This window comes from Meriones unguiculatus, chromosome 4, assembly GCF_030254825.1.
Source record: "Meriones unguiculatus strain TT.TT164.6M chromosome 4, Bangor_MerUng_6.1, whole genome shotgun sequence".
NCBI classification, from domain to species: Eukaryota; Metazoa; Chordata; class Mammalia; order Rodentia; family Muridae; genus Meriones; species Meriones unguiculatus.
Genome location: NC_083352.1, coordinates 134,743,924 through 134,760,907, shown reverse-complemented (window position 1 = coordinate 134,760,907; position 16,984 = coordinate 134,743,924).

Sequence of the window (16,984 nt, the reverse complement as noted above, 5' to 3'; positions counted from 1 at the left end):
GCAGTGTTAGATGTGTGAGGGCAAAGGGATAAAGGGTGACTCTGTGTGATAACCACTGCCCCCTCCTTCCTCTGACATCCTGCATGCACAGCCAAGACGTATGAATAGGGAGGATGGGTGCACAAATAACTGGTCGATCGGAGAAGTACGATGCATGATTTGAGATTGCTCTGAAGCCGGACTCCCGAGGAGCCAGTTACTAGCTCTGTGACCTCGGAAGGATCACAAAACCATGACTCTCTTTCTGATTTTCCAGCGAGAGTCTACTGGTTTGGGGATGCCTGCCTCAAAGCTGGCCCAGCTGAAGAGAAGAGGGGCATGACTGCATCTCTGGCTTTCAGCCATGCTTCCCACTCAGCGCTCAGGACTAAATGAAGAAACAGGCATAGAATGCTGAAACAGTGCCCGATACCCCCAAAGTAGCTGATACATGGTGGCTAGTACTGTTACCAGGCAAAAGTGAGGGGAGTGAACACATAGGTCTGTATGAGCAACAAACCTCAGAAACAGTGCCTGGACAAAGCGAAAAGGAACGTGTTGTTCTATTATAAGTATAATATGCTCTAACTGATCAAATTTAAAACACAACTTGATATGTTGTTTATGCAAATACAAATATATGTACTTATGAATATATGTTACTAAGAATAATGTGATACCCTGCTTATGTCTATATAGATATATGTAAGCATATGTACATAAATATCATACACTGCAAGCTTATCCGTATAGACTCCTGTGCTTTCATGTTTGCATGTTGCATGCAAATCAATGTGAGAAAGCACACAACCAGGTATATGAAAGTACTATTTTCTTGACCATAGTTATATCTAGCAATGAGAACAGTGCCTGTGTGTGACACATGTGTGTTCACAGAGCAGAAGTAGTCTGCTTGCTTGAAATGTTTCATAATTAAAAACCTTGGAAAGTACATTATAAAAGCTTCCATCTGATCACTAGAAGGCTGCCTTCCTCATTTGTATTCTACTCGACTATTCAAATTTCCCTTTTAATATGCAAGAGGAGTTATGGTTTGATACCCATCAGAATGTGAATCATTAATGAGGACGCTTGGGCTGGGATAGTTCCAAACTGGGCTGCCAGGCTGGAGAGTGACATAGGGGTGAGAGGAAAGCGGGTGGGGTGGGGGCTGCAGCTAGGTGTAGTGGATTTACATTGGACATTCTTTCCTGAACTGGAGAAAAAGAGACTTGAAACAAGACGCCCTGGACAGGTTGCTTAATCCTGCTCAGCTTATGTCTCTAGCTACGAAACAGGAATAATAAATCTTATTTCAATAGGTTTCTCTGTGAAGTAAATAAGCACAGAACATGGTCCTTGGCAAGCATATCAAAGACCCAGTGTTATGACACTCGATTCATATTTGAAGCATCATTGTCACAGACATCAGAGAGGAGAGAAATATCAATCTTTCGCCTGCAGGAATCAGAGCAGCCAATGAAAACTCATTCTCTGTCTACTGGAGCCAGTCGGTGCATTTGAGAAACAAAACATGAAAGATGAAGCAGAATCTCTCTGGCTGCTTCTGAAAGCCAGTATCTTTTTTCTATGTAGAGATCTGTTTTAGCTTCATGCCTGTGGTGTGGAGAGGAGGAAGAGGGAACTTGTCCCTTCTGGGAGGGTTGAAAACAAAGGCAGGTTGGGGATCGGGCCAGCTTGGGAGAGGGGCAGTAGCTCAGCAAAGGTTTGAGAGAAAAGACTGAAGGTGAAGGAGGGTAGAACTGCAGGAGGGATATATAATGTGTGAACCATCCACAAAGGGGCAAGTAGACAAAAGGGAAGGCTGGCCAGGGCCATCTGATGTGGAGGATAATGAAGCTGGATAACAAAGCATGGTGAAGATAAAGGGGACTTTGCAGCAGCTTGGGCCTGGGGAGACCGAATCTCTTAATTTAGCTGGCACTTCAAAATGGACTGCACAGAAGCTGTTCCTCTGGCAGCAGTGAGGTGATAGAGGCAGGAGCATAGCTTCACCCTGTCCCCCACAGTAGCCTGAGGACGCCATCTTAGTCTCTGAGAACCTCACCTCAGGCTAAACCAAGGGTCATAGCTTCAACTAAGACAATCTCAGAGAAGCAAGCATGAAGGAGAGCTGAGGTTTAATAAAGCTATTTTAGTACAGATTTTAAGAGACTTAAGAGAAGGAAGAAGACTAAAAAGAAAGTAAGGCACCCCAGAGTGCGTATGATCTTCTAATGGTCAAACTTTGTTGAGTCAAGTACACCATTGCAGTGAGTTTACAGGCTGCTGTGTTTCAAAGGGTTCCATCGAGTCTCAATAAGATCACAAGGGAGTTCCTGGGGGTTACCAGATGGGATTATACATAGTAGAGATCTCGGGGATGAAGGAAGGTGGTAGATCTTTATTGTAAACAGCACAAATAGTCTGAGACTTCCAGTATACATGTGGGGAAATAAAAAAGGACCTACTCAAGGCCATATATATATATAGGCCATAAGCCAGGGTCATTCTTTTTCTTAACATAAAATATCTATATATGAAAGGAATATCATTTCTATGTTAGCAACCTTCATAGAAAATGTTACTAATTGTACTAGAATTCTTGTTACTCATTTGGTAAGAGGGTTCAATCAGATGCCTAACTGAGGGGCTCCTTTCCTTTTCCATGTCCCACAATTCTTTCTGGTTTTCTATCTTACCTCACTTCTGTGGAAAGAATAAACCAAGCTACTCATCAGGGATTAACAAATGCCTCAGACAAAACTTCAGTAGGGAACACCATATCCTCTGCCAGCCACCGGAACAATCAGTTCATTAAGGGGTTGCCAGTGTGCTGATGACTGGTTTCCAAGTCTTGACTGTTATCCACTGTGGCTTAGAATGTTAAAAATAGTTTAGAACTTTTTAGTGACTTTTAGACAATTTTTTTACCTTTTAGAAGATATTTTTGTGCCTGGCATGGTGATTATAAAACTTGGGGAGTGAAAGCAGAAGGAACTTGAGGTCAGTGTCAGCATGTATAGTGGGCTATAGAGTGGGACCTTGGCTAACTAACTAGCTAACTAGTTAGCTAGCTAACTAACTAACTAACTAACTAAATAATATATTATTTCAATCCACCCGCAAAAACTTAGACTCCCAAATTAACCTTGCCTACAAGAAGTTCAGGGACAAAAAATAGAGCAGAGATTGAGGGAATATCCAACTAATGACTGGCCCAAACTTAGACTCACCCCACAGGAGACAGCCAACCCCTGACACTCTGCTATGCTTATAGACTGAAGCCTAGCACAGCTGTCCTCTGAGTTGATCCAAAGGAGACAGGAGATTCAGAAGAAGACCAAAAGAACAAGCTAACCACGGTTTGGGGGAAGCGAGAGCTGTAGAGACTGAAGCACCAGCCAAGGACCATGCATGGACTGAACCTAGGCCGCCTTCACAGATGTGCTGATGTGGAGCTTGGTCCTTATATACGTTCTCTAGTAAGGGGAATGGGAGCTGACTCTGACATGGACTCTGTTGCCTGCTTTTTGCTCACTTTCCCCTAGCAGGGCTGCCTTGCCAGCCCACAGGGAGAGGATGTGCTCAGTCCTGATACAACTTGATATACTGCGGGGGGGGTAGTTGTGGGCAGTCCCCTTCTCTGAGGAACGGGGCGGGGGGATCTGGAAGAGAAGAGGAAGGGTCTATAACAGGGATGTAAGTGAATAAACAAAATTTAAAAAATAATGATAGAAAGTAAATCAAACAAATAAAATAATATTTTTGTCACTGATACCTTTGGTTACAAATGGATTTCTAAGATGCAGCTTACAGATCTAAATCTAGAGGCAATTAGATATAGAGAAAAGCATTCATAAGATGTCACATGTAAGCAACAATGCCTTTATTAGACACCAGTGTAAGGAATGGATTATTTATTTTGGAGTTGTTGGCTAGTGAGCTATCAAAGACCTTTAGATATTACAGGCTATTGCCAATACTCTTGATTACCCTTCAGAAATTAATGTTGGGACCCTATTTCCAAAGACACCACATTCTTGAGTCATAACACATGGCTAAGTCAATGTGGTACTTTTCTGGAAGATCCCCACTGGCTAGCTTTCATAGTGGCGGAAAGTGTTATGCACACTACCTGAGAAGAAAGTAACCATCAGTCTTACCCAGCTATGAATACTGTGAGATACAGGAATTACTAGGCAAGACATAACTACTGATGTAACAGCGGCATGGATGACATGGAAGTAAGCAAACACTTCCTGATTGGATTTAAAGCTTACTCCAAGATGAAACCTATACCTGGTACTGTTATCAGGGACAAAATGAACCTGTGCCTAGATATGTCTTAGTCCCTAGGGCAGAAATTCGCCTAAGGCTGTATTGGTTTCTCTGTGGTAATACCACAGGCTGTTGGGGGAGAAATGGCATTGGAAGTCTTACCAACGATACCAATGTGCCAGGCAGGAAGTGACCGTTAGTGCATGCGTGGCATGATTGTTGTGGTGGTAACCAACTGCTCTCTGATTTGAGGCTTGCTCTGTTCTCAAGAATTCACTCCTTATACTAAAAGTCTAGGAAAAAAAAACAGACAAAAACTCATGGCTGAGAGAGTCTCAGGCCTGAGTTGCAAACTACTGATGTTTAGCTAAATTTTCATGGTGCCGAGCTGCCTTCTAAAAGTTTATGTTTATATCCGTAGACAAATACTACTTCCAGCTTTATAGAAGCTTCTCTTTTCATGAGTGGTGACAAATGCAACAGACACTGGGCTGCTCAAGGTGCTGAGAATAAGTGACGGTTGAATGCTCAGCCCTAACCAGAATATTTGTACCAGCACTATCCCTAAGGCTTCAGGATCATCTTGGAAGAGGGAGAGGAAAGAATGTAAGAGCCGGAAGATGAGGAGACAGGTTCTGAAGTCCCATCTTCTGGGCATGATTCAGCCAGTGTAGCTGCCACTTCATAGCAGCTCTAACTGCCTGCAAGAGGCCTGTGTAAAACCAAGATTAGGCCTATTAACAGTCAGTCACAGTCTGGAGAGGGAATCATGGGGCCCTCCCCTTCCAGCTGAACCATTGGCTACTGATGGATTCTAGGAGAAAGGTGGTCATGGTGTTTAGTTGTATACTCTCTGAAGAGCCCCAAGTTCCAAACTTATAGTCACACAAAATTTTGGTTGAATGCAGTTGGTTATAAAATAATAAAATAAATAAAAATGTTAGCAAGACATGAATAAAGGAAAGGGATTTGGGTGGAGTATTAGGAGCAGGAGAAGGTTTAAAGAAGGGGTGAGGTTACAGTGGTCAGAATGCTCTCTACATTATGAAATGACCAGAGAATAAGTTTAATAATAGATATTTAAAAATCTACTTATTTATTTATGTGTCTGTGTGTCTCTGTTTGTGTGCACACATGCACGTGAGTACCCATGGAAGCCAGAAGAGGGCACTGGATTCCCCAGAGCAGGAGTTACAGGTGCTTGTAAGCAACCTGCTGTGGATTCTAGGGGAACTTGGGTGCCCTCAATGAAGAGCAAGCGCTCTCAAAGGGTTAACTGCCGAGCCAATCTCCAGCTCTGTTTTGGTTTGTTTGTTTCTTCGGTAGGACAGACACTGGGTGATGATGTTCCAACTCCTTGATTAAGCCTGGGTGCTAATAATTAGCTATCTGTCCAGCAGAGGGGCATGTCATCTTTGCTGAGGTCTTTCTGTGAAGTTGGCAATCGACTGTCATTTCCTCAGATACATCTCGGTACTTGCCTTTAGCTGGTAGTTAGTAAGCTTGATAGGATCTGGAATTGGCTGTGAGGAACACCTCTAGATGAATCTGTAGGAGTCTTTCATGGAAAGGTTAAATGAGGTGGTGAAGGACCACCTGGAAATGAGAAAAACAACTATTTGAATTGAAGCCAGGTGCAGAGAGCTCTTGAAGGGCGGGGTGAACTGTTCTGAGAAACAACCAGCTGTAAACTATCTACAACCAGCTGTAAACTAGAGAGCAAAAGTGACCTGATTTTCAGGTATAAAAACCCTGTGCTTTGCATGTTCGGGGTTGTCTCCCATTCTTGGAGGGGCGACCCTATCACGATAGTAATAAAACCTCTTGCTTTTGCATGGAGCTGTGGTCTGTGAGAGTTCCTGGGAAGGGCGCGATCCTGAGCAGTGAGACCCCAGGTCTTACGGTGGGGAAACCCTTTCTCAGAGTGAGCATCCCAGATATATTTTTACTTACTTCTTTTCTTGATTCTCACATATGTTTGTTATAAACCATATGAAGTATGACCATGTTCTTATTTAATCCATTTTTGCGAATCTTGTTGGTTTGTTAACTTATTTACTGAGATAGGGTCTCACTACGTAGCTCAAGCTAACTTCAAACTCATGACTCACTTGCCTCAGCCTCCCAAATGCCAGGAGTACAGCTGTGCGCCACTGTGCCTGGCTTCAATCTCTGTCTTTTAGTTGGCTTACTTAAATGACTTACATCAAAGGTAACTCCTGGGTTATGTTGGCTGACCCATATCTTCCCTCTTGGTTGCAGTTCTTAGGAAGATGATACAAAGAATGTACATCCTGAGAAGAAACAATGTCTGGAATGATCTCTGTGGTGTCCTTGTCTTTTCTAGAAAGAAAGTTTACAAATCTGGAGCTGACCCAAGACCCAAGGTATGTAAAGACTCTTGGACTCCCTCAGTGTGGAACACGCACAGATGAGGCTCTGTCTGTCCTGTGCCCCTTTCCTGAGCCTGAGAGGGTCAGCTCACAGGGGTCCCTTGTCTGAGTAATTGTCTCACTCACACATTCGAGCGAGTGTGTCTCAAAAAAAGATCTGAGCAGGAGCTAACATGGCATCCCAGGGAAACTGAGAAGTGAGGACTGGTGTCTGCCACTGGACGGTTTTTGGTCTGTCTTTTCTGGTTCCCTCTTCATGTGTCATTGATTTCCTATCATTTACTACATGTTTGAGGAATTCCCTCTTTTTTCCATTTTTAGTGTTTTTGGCAGTGTTGTGAAGCTGTCCAGGCTATTGAAGTACACATGTGACTCTTCCATGACCCGCTGGTAGTGAAGTGTGCAGCCCTCACTTCTGCGTGGGTCCCTCACCCTTTTCTGGGTGATGTTCTTTCGTGTGTCCTGTGCTGCTGCAAGTTGCATTGTGATCATCAATCAAAATAGGAAAGTCGTGAAAAGGAAGAGGGACTGTTGTGTTCACACATATCTTCATGTTTATTTTTTCCTAGACTAGATACAGCTATAAATTGTGAAAGCTTAGAGACAACACAGCAGTGTTTGCCCTGGCTCTGCTGACTTAGCCTCCTAAGAGTCTATTTTCCTGTTCTCAACAATACTCTGAATTATACAATGTCATGATTTTTGTTAGTATGCTGGGCTAAGATAATTTTTATGGCTTTTATTTTAAATTTGAAAAATTGTAGTGAGTTAAAGTATCTTTCAATGTAATTATAGGCCATGTTTATTTCTGTATTGCAAAGTACTAGTTAATCTGTTGAGAACTTCATTTATGAGCACTGTATTTACATAATTTCTCCCTTCCCTCCTACTCCCCCAAGTTCTCACACTTCTTAAATCCTTTTTATTATTTATTATCCTTACACATACATGAATATATCCATACATATATTGATGAATGCAATCTTGTGACTGCATTTAGTTGCTCATATATATATATATATGTATATATATATATATATATATGTATGTATTATATGCATGTTTAGGGCTGATTGCTTATTTATCTTCTTCATGTTGATAAGCAGATTCCTAAAACATATTTTTGGTATTAATACTGCTATTTCATAGCCTATTCATTGACTAGTAATATTAGTTAATAGTCACATTTTGTCATAAAATAAAACATAAGTGTTGATACACTCAAGCTTAATGCTCTGAATCTGTTTTTTTCCCTAAGCACACATCTACAATTGTTGGAGGCATCTTTTCTTTTTTCTGCTAACTTTTTGGTCTTATTTTCAGTTGAGGTCTTCAATATATCTAGATTTTATTGTTGAAAACAGTATAAGGAATCTAGTTTTATTTTTTCAAAGAAATACTTGATCATCAAAGCGTTGTTGTAAAACTGGCCAGTTCCACTATTGTGTATGCATATTTCTGTGTTTGTAGCAAAGTACAAGTTACTAATATACAGTTTTAGCCTTTTTTTCTTTTCTCTCTTGCTTTTTTTGAGACAAGTTCTTACTATATAGCACAGGCTGGCCTCAAACACGCTTGCTAAGCTGACCCTGAACTTGCAGTTTTTCTGTCTCAGCCTCCTGATTGCCGGGAGTGCAGACCTGTGCCACTACACCAGGCTGGCGTCTATTCTTGACCAATTGTTCATATCTAATTGCCACACTTTTTGACACAGTTTAGCTTTCAAAAATGATTTCTTGCTCTTTGCTGGAGGAGATCAAATTTTCCTGTTTATAGAAACATCTTATTGTTTAACTTTCCTGTTCCTTGTTCTTATATGTTACATTCCATAGTAAGATAATAAATCTCTCTTTCAATTGTACTATTTAACGTCTTCAAAATATACATTTCAATTACCTTGACTGAATTATACTTAGTTATAGTTTTCTGCTTTTATCTTTATTAATGTTTCTAATTTGTTTTCTTCTTTCTAGTATTGATGAAGTCATACTCCATACCTAGCAACAAAACCTGACCATGAAAAAATAATAAACTAAGAAACCTTCACATTTGATAAATAAGCCATATAATCAATTTAAATTGTATTACATTGGGTTTGCTTGTATAGAAAATGGTGATCTGGTGTTAGTGCAGCTATGGACACAATGCTAAGAACTGGTTCCCTTCGTTGCAAGGATGCGCTCTGATTTTGTTTGCAAGGTGTGTGAATATCTTGCCTCTAAGAGCTCTTCTTCATGTTATGAAGAAGTGCAAGGCACATGAGAGAATTATAAGGCTGTTCTGGCTGAGAGTGCTGACCTGAGCCCACAGTTAAGAGTCACAACCAGCCATATGTGCAAAGAGGCATTGGCGGTGGCTTCAAACCGGCCACTATGGCTGGCCCACGAGAAAACCACCAGGCTAAACCCAGCTGGACCCTGAAAACTCACGAAAGGGATCCCCTGGGCCTGCCATTGGCTGTGTGAGTTGGAGCAAAGTGTGTGGCTTATTTGTAAAGCAGGGCTAACTACATAACTACACTTAACCCTACAGGGTTATTGTGAGTTAACAGACAACTCTCCACGGCACCATTCATTCACTTTACTTGTGATTCTGTGTTCCAAAGACAGTTATGTGCTCATATATTGTTCAACGTCAGCTATGGAAATTTGTATATAAGTCCAATTCTTAATCCCGTTTTCTATCCAATTTCATTGCTAAGCATAATCACCATAGCAACCCACAGAGCTACCTATTTCCACACAAGGACCCAGAAATCCAGTGCCATCCTCGGCTGCGTCTCAGTTTAATTCAAGCTACGCTTGGCAGCAGGTGAAAAGTTGTGGTGCCATTTAAGGCTCGAGTATTAAAAAAATGTGTACCACCGGGTTTGAATACCTGAGCCCACAGCACTATAAGCAGATGCCTCACCATGCCAGGACGAGGGAGAAGAGTTAGTTCTCCTTGGCCTCGATTCCTCATGATGCTGTTTCTGGAACACGGTTTTTACTAAAATAGCTTACCCTGTACGAATCTTGTTCACATGCCAGAGTCACTGTTAGAACCAGGCTGTAGTTATAGTGCATATTTTCATGGTGACACTAAGGAGAAAGGAGCTGAGTAACAGAAGGGAGTGAGGGGAAGTGGGTCCTTCTACGGAGACACACGTTCACACTTCCCAAAATGCCCATCGAAATGGAGGAGCCCCATTCTGGTAAATGATAAAAACATTGTGCGATACAACGATCGTACGGGGTAAAGGTAATCGACGACAGAAAGCATGGTTATGCCTCTGCAGCAACGATGGCATGGATCTAAAATTATTGCCAAGTTTCTCTTTCTGACATGTAGGGAAGAGTGAGAAAGGGCGGTTTCCTCCAGTCAGTGCTTTGCCGTTGTCTGTTGCAGATGCACAGACTTTCCGATTGTCACTGTCACCATTGGTTAAGCATGTTATGCACTTAGGATGTAATGTGTTTGCTGCGTATCCAGCAGCATCCCAAGTACAACATGTCTGCCTCCTGAGGCAAATGCTTTTTCATTGTATAGTAGAAAAAAATCCAAGTACAGAGAAGGAAACAGTTGGTAGGCTAGACTTTTGAGATGTGTGGGGAGATGAAACTCAGTATCATACTGCTCATATATTTATTAACATTAGCTTTATAAGCATTAATTACTGATAATGTTTATTGATACATCTTCCAGGAGTGAGCAAAGAACATCTCACAATGCAGAAATGAGTGAAAGGGAGGTTGGCTTTCTCAGTGTTTCACTTGAAGCTAGTTCATTCCTCAACTGTGTTAACCCTTTTTGGTCCTTAGTGAATTCTTTTTTTTTTTTTTTTTTTTTCAATGCAGTTTATTCAGGAACATTGAACAATCCTCGGACCCCGGGGAAAGCCAGCCCACAGCTTAAATAGCCTCTGGGTAGCCAACCCAGGCGTGCCACGGGGGCAATGCAGATAGGTCCACATACATGGAAGCAAGCCAGATCCTCGGCCTTAGCCAAATGTGGAGTTGTTCGTGACAGAGAGCACTCACCATCGGGAAGGTGGAAGGCGGAAACCAGCTCCATCTTTAAGGCATAGCATTCCGCAGCTCTCTACAGTTCCCCCTTTTTGTTTTAGACGCATCAGGCAAGAGTAGAGGTCTGATCTCTGATATTAGAAATAAATTGGGACTTTGTACAGATGTTCATTTAGGTGTCATCCACCCAAAGAGCATCAGACCCGTCTGATACCTTTTTCTCAGAGGCGGGACCTGGGGCATCAACCCGCATGCAATCAGACATGCTCTTCTCTGGGTCCAAAGCGGCTGACCCTGAGTGCAGTGCTTAGCCTCGCATCCTGAGCGTAACATTTTGGCTTTTTATGGTAGCCAACCATGCTTGGGGAGAATGTCCTGCTTCAATGGCTGTAAAGGCCTGAATGATCATGGCTGCATCACACTGTTGTGAGACTCTAATCTTGCATATATACCACAGGCAAACCAAGGAGACCAACACCAGAAGGCCTGCTAACACTCCCATGCCCGCCCATTCCTTCAGATGATTCATGGCTGCAGCAATCCATGTTGATAATCCTGTGGCTAGTCCTGCGTCCACTCCGGTAGATTTTACTGTGACAATGGCCACTCTCAGCTGTTCCATCGTAGTATCGAATTCTCCAGTCCAATTACCTAAAATATAGCTCGACAATTGTTTAGACAGATTTGCAGCACAGGAAAAATTCTCATGTTGTATGCTAGTGACTCAAAGTCCAACATACTTTCATTGACAGCCAGGTTGAGCGATTTGCCATAGGGTATCAATTTGCTCCTGCAAGAGGTCAATCCTCTGATTGAACACCATCAAGCTTCCTTTTAGTTGAGCATTAATTCCTTTATGTACAGGTTCATTGCAAAACAACATTAAAATTCATGGATTCCTAGAATGATAGAAGTGGGAAGAGTCTTGAGCCTTTTGTGTCATCTCATTAGAAGATGAAAAAATATAATACTAAAGCCATATTATTGTCTCCTGGTAGTAACAGAGATTATTAAAATTACTTTTATATAGCAGAGGTTTTGCCTTTGATTAGTGATATGATTCTGGCCAAGGTATGTGATGTTATTGAACCTGTGTTCACATTCATGTGATGAACTGGGAAGACTCTGGTTTCTCAGACGCCTCACAGTCAAAGAGTACATATATGCAAAGAGTACATATAGAAAATCTCACAGAATCTTCTTTACGAAGTCACAAGATAAGCACAAGGATTCCATACAAATGTATGATACTGAATATAAAAGTTTCATTCTCTTTCCTTTTTCTCTCGCTCCCCTGCTCTTTTCTTCTTTGTTCCTTCCTTCCTTCTTTCTTTCCTTTCTTTTTCTGTTTATATCTAGAGATGAGGTCTTACTCTGTAACCGGAGCTTGCCTTGAACTCACCGTGTAAGTCCAGCCTATCTTGGAGCTTAAGATCTTTTGCCTCAGTATTCACCCACTGATAGCAATTCCAATTCTTTTTTTATTTTTATGTTATTAATTGCAGCTTATTCAGTTTATATCCCCCCTGTAGCTCCCTCCATCCTCCTTCTTCACCCATGCCCCTCCCCCAGTCCACTGATAGGGGAAGTCTTCCTCTCCTTCCCTCTTATTCTAGTCTATCAGGTCTCATCAGGAGTGGCTGCATTGCCTTCCTCTGTGGTCTGGTAAGGCTGCTCCCCCCTCAGGGGAAGGTGATCAAAAAGCAGGCCAATCAGTTCACGTCAGAGGCAGCCCCTGTTCCAATTACTATGGAACCCACTTGGACACTGAACTGCCATGGGCAATATCTGTGCAGGGATTCTAGGTTATCTCCATTATGGTCCTTGGTTGGAGTATCAGTCTCAGAAAAAACCCTTGTGCCCAGATGTTTTTTGTTCTGTTGCTCTCCTTGTGGAGTTCCTGTCCTCTCCAGGTCTTACTATCTCCCCCTTCTTTCATAAGATTCCCTGCACTCTGCCCAAAGGTTTTCTATAAGTCTCAGTATCTGCTTTGATACCCTGCAGGGTAGAGCCTTTCAGAGGCCCTTTGTGGTAGGCTCCTGTCCTGTTCCCTGTTTTCTCCCTCTTCTGATGTCCATCCTCTTTGCTTTTCTGAATGGGGATTGAGTATCTTATCCAGAGTCCTCCTTCTTGATTAGTTTCTTTAGGTGTACAGATTTTAGTATGTTTATCCTATATTATATATGTCTAATATATATGTCTAATATATATATCTAATATGCACTTATGAGTGATATATACTCTGTGTGTCTTTCAAAATCTCAAGTGACAACACATGCTGGAGCAGATGTGGAGAAAGGGGAACCCTCCTCCACTGCTGGTGGGAATGTAAACTGGTACAACAACTTTTGAAATCTATCTGGGCCTTTCTCAGACAATTAGGAATACCGCTTCCTCAAGATCCAGCTATACCACTCCTAGGCATATATCCAAAAGATGCTCAACTATACAACAAGGATATTTGTTCAACCATGTTTATAGCAGCTTTATTTGTAATAGCCAGAAGCTGGAAGCAGCCCAGATGCCCCTCAGTGGAGGAATGGATACAGAAATTGTGGTACATTTACACAATGGAATACTACTCAGCAATAAAAAACAAAGAAATCATGAAATTTGCAGGCAAATGGTGGGACCTAGAAACGATTATCCTGAGTGAGGTTTCCCAGAAGCAGAAAGACACACAGTGTATATACTCACTTATAAGTGGATATTAGACATATAATATAGGAAAAAACATAACATTCCAATTCTTATTACCATAGTTTCTTAAATTCATAGCAGAAACAAAAGTTAAATTTTATTCAGAAGATAGTAAAAATAAATATATAGTGAACTTTTTTAAGGAAAAAAAAAACCCTAAATTCACAGATCTCTATATTCAAGGGAAAGCCTGCTCGTGGGTTAAAACAATGTGACTTGAAGGCAATTTTTGCCTTCGGAAAAGCTCAAGTGTGAATGCCAGAGCTCAGGGACAGTGTGTGATGAACATTTGCTCATTCAAGTTCTACGAGGCTGTTTTTACTCTTTTCATAGCTGTTTAGTAGCATTCAGTGTAGCAAATGCCAAGAATGATAAGGTTCTTTGGCATTCAGCCATCCGATGGCTACCTTCAACCCTTCTTGGTATTCTGAGTGACCCATGTAAGTCTTCCTAAGTATTCCCAAAGGATTCTCTGATACCTGTGCTAAATTCTCCACAGTTGTCGTTCATTGGCTTACTCTGTATAATTAGTGGTCAGAGAATGAAAGATTGTTAGGTGGGAAGTATTTAAAAACAAATGATTACTTCCAATGTCCATCCCATTTGTCTTTCTAAGTGAGGATTTATCATCTTACCCTGGGTCCTCTTTCTTGTTTATCTTCTTTAAGTGTATGGATTTTAGTATGTTTATCCTATCTTGTAGGTCTAATACCTAGTTATAAGTGAGTATATACCATGTGTGTCTTTCTGCTCCTGAGATACCTCACTCAGGATGATCTTTTCTAGATCTCACCATTTGCCTGCAAATTTCATGATTTTCTTGTTTTTAATTGCTGAGTAGTATTCCATTGTGTAAAAGTACCACATTTTTTAAATATAATTTTTATATTAATCACAGGTTATTTACTTTGTATCCCAGCCATAGCCTCTTCCCTCATTCCCTCCCAATTTCACCCTCCCTCCCTCCCTCATCTCCACCCTGCCCCTTTCCAAGTCCACTGATAGGGGAGGTCCTTCTCCCCTTCCATCTGACCCTAGCTTATCAGGTGTCTTCAAGACCAGCTGCAATGTCCTCTTTTGTGGCCTAGGAAGGCTGCTCCTCCCTCAGAGGGGAATAAGGGGTTCGTTAAAGAGCCAGCTTCATGTCATAAATAGTCCTGTTTCCCTTACTAGGGCACCCACTTGGATACTGAGCTACCATGGGCTACATCTGAGCAGGGGTTCTAGGTTATATCCATACATGGTCCTTGGCTGGAGAAACAGTCTCATAAAAGACTCCTGTGCCTTATCCTCTCCAGGTCTTACTAACACCCCCTTCTTTCATAAGATTCCCTGCACTTTGCTGAAGGTTTGGCTATGAGTCTCAGCATCTGCTTTGATACACTGCTAGGTAGAGTCTTTCAGAGACCCACTGTAGTAGGCTCCTGTCCTGTTACTTGTATAAAAAAATAAAAACAAATGATTAAAGAGTGAGCTCCCAGCTACCCTGGACTATTGACAATAGTTTTTTCCCAGTGCCTATGTTGACAAGACTAAGTAATGTGGGTGCTGATGCATACCCAGAGAAACCTACCTTTTCCCCCATCCATGCCACTTTCTTGGGAAAGGGTACTTACTTATGTGCTTTCTTCTTGTCCTGAACTTCATGGGAGACATCACAAGCATAGTTAAGTAATGAACACAGCTGATATAACTTAGCTCTCCTTTCCATGGACTTTACCTAGGTATTTCCCATGCATTGCTAGACAGGATTTATAAAGGTGCAGAATATACAGCTACTATATTTTTATAGTTTTTTTCTGTACACAAAAATATTTTCATTTGAGGCAGACATGGTTAGAAAAAAATCTGAGAATTAAGAAAGGCGACTGCCCTAGTTCAGTAATGCATACGTAGTTGACCTGTATTGGCTTCAAAGTTTTTATAGTTTCGTTAGCATAAAAACAGAACTATCAACCAAAGGAAAAAATGATACTGGAATGTGATGATGTATGGCTGAGCAAGTCAGCCAAGAACACTGTTATTTTAGGAAATGCTGAGAAGTCAGAGGCTCTAATGGCTCTCACAGGGATTAAACAAAGCTAGTATTTTTCTCGATGAAGGATTAAATGAAAGATGGTACCTGACTAATTCAGTGTCAAGACTAAGTATTTATTCATACCCCATGGCCTATATTTTTTGACTGTGGTGGCAAATATCCATGATTCATTCAAAACATTTCTTTTTCTTGTGCATTTTAAGTTATATAAGTAATAAATGTTTGTTGTAAAAATCATAAACAAATATGAGTAAATAAATGTTCCCCTCTCCCAATTTGCCCTCTAAAGGGAGCAGGCTCTACAAATTTCATACTCAACCCACCTTTTAGATTCCAAAGTATGCATATTAACATATATGTGCTTTGTCATAGGTATTTAAAGGAGGATGATACTATATGTATTTTTCTGTCATTGTCTGAGTTTCACTTAAGATAACTGTTTTCTGTCTCATGTGTAGCAGAAGTTAATGGTATTCTTGCAGTGGTACATTCTTCATCTGTGTAGAGTAGTGTTCACAGCCCAGTCACCGGATGCCTGGGATGTAGGTAATTTCCCACACAACAGTGATTGGATGGGAGGTTATTTTCCTCTGAGGTGTTGTATGCCTCTTCTTTCAAATAGTCTGAGGCCACATTGTGTGACAAGGAACCTTCACATTTCTGCAGAAATGCTAGGAATTCTCAATGTCACTGAGTCTAATGCACTCAAAATCAAAACATTCCAAGAAGAAAGACATTGTGCAAGAATTTTTTCTCAGAAGAAAAATCTAACATACCAAAACAGAAGAGTTACAAGGCAAAGTATCAAGATCCTGTTCTCATTAAGAGTTTGGTTTGTTAAGTGCTTTCCAGCACTTAAATCCTGAACTTAATATCAATAGTTATTTGATAGGGTTTAGGACACCTCCTGGCATAGGGGAGAATCTTGTATATGAGGAACTGCTGATGGTTGATGCTATGTCTTCTCCCAGAATTTCTAAGACAATAAAATATAACATTTCAATTTAGTTCTTAACTCTTCAAAGTTCAGGTGTGTCCGTATCTAGCACATTCTCTGCGAGGCATGATTCCAGGGTTACCTATCTCTAGAATTCTTGTACATTTTTTTTTTCACTTTGGAGACTAATTTCATGTCCTGGTGTAGCTCTTATAATTATTATGGTCACAGTGACGTTGTGAATGAATTACCTAGAAGTGCCCTAGCTCCAAGCCACACCTTGGACCCCCTGCCTTTAATATGAGCTATCTTGCCTGTTGCCACAAAGGCTTAAGATAAATTAGGACCTATTATGTACTCAAATGAACTCATTGCAAGGGGTCAGGGAGTTAATAATAAGGTATCTAGAACTTTAATCAATGGATATTAAACACAGTGGATAACTTCTCCATCTCCTTCATCCAGTTTAGAAATAAACTGTTAAAAGCCATTACACCTATTGGGTTTGACGGTGTACTCCTGAAATCCCATCAACTCAGGAAGCCGAAGCTGGAGGGTGGTAAACTTACAGTTTGCCCGAACAAGTAATTGAGACCCTGTCTCAAAATAAAATGTAATGTGTGTGAGTGTATGTGAGTGTGAGTGTGTGTGT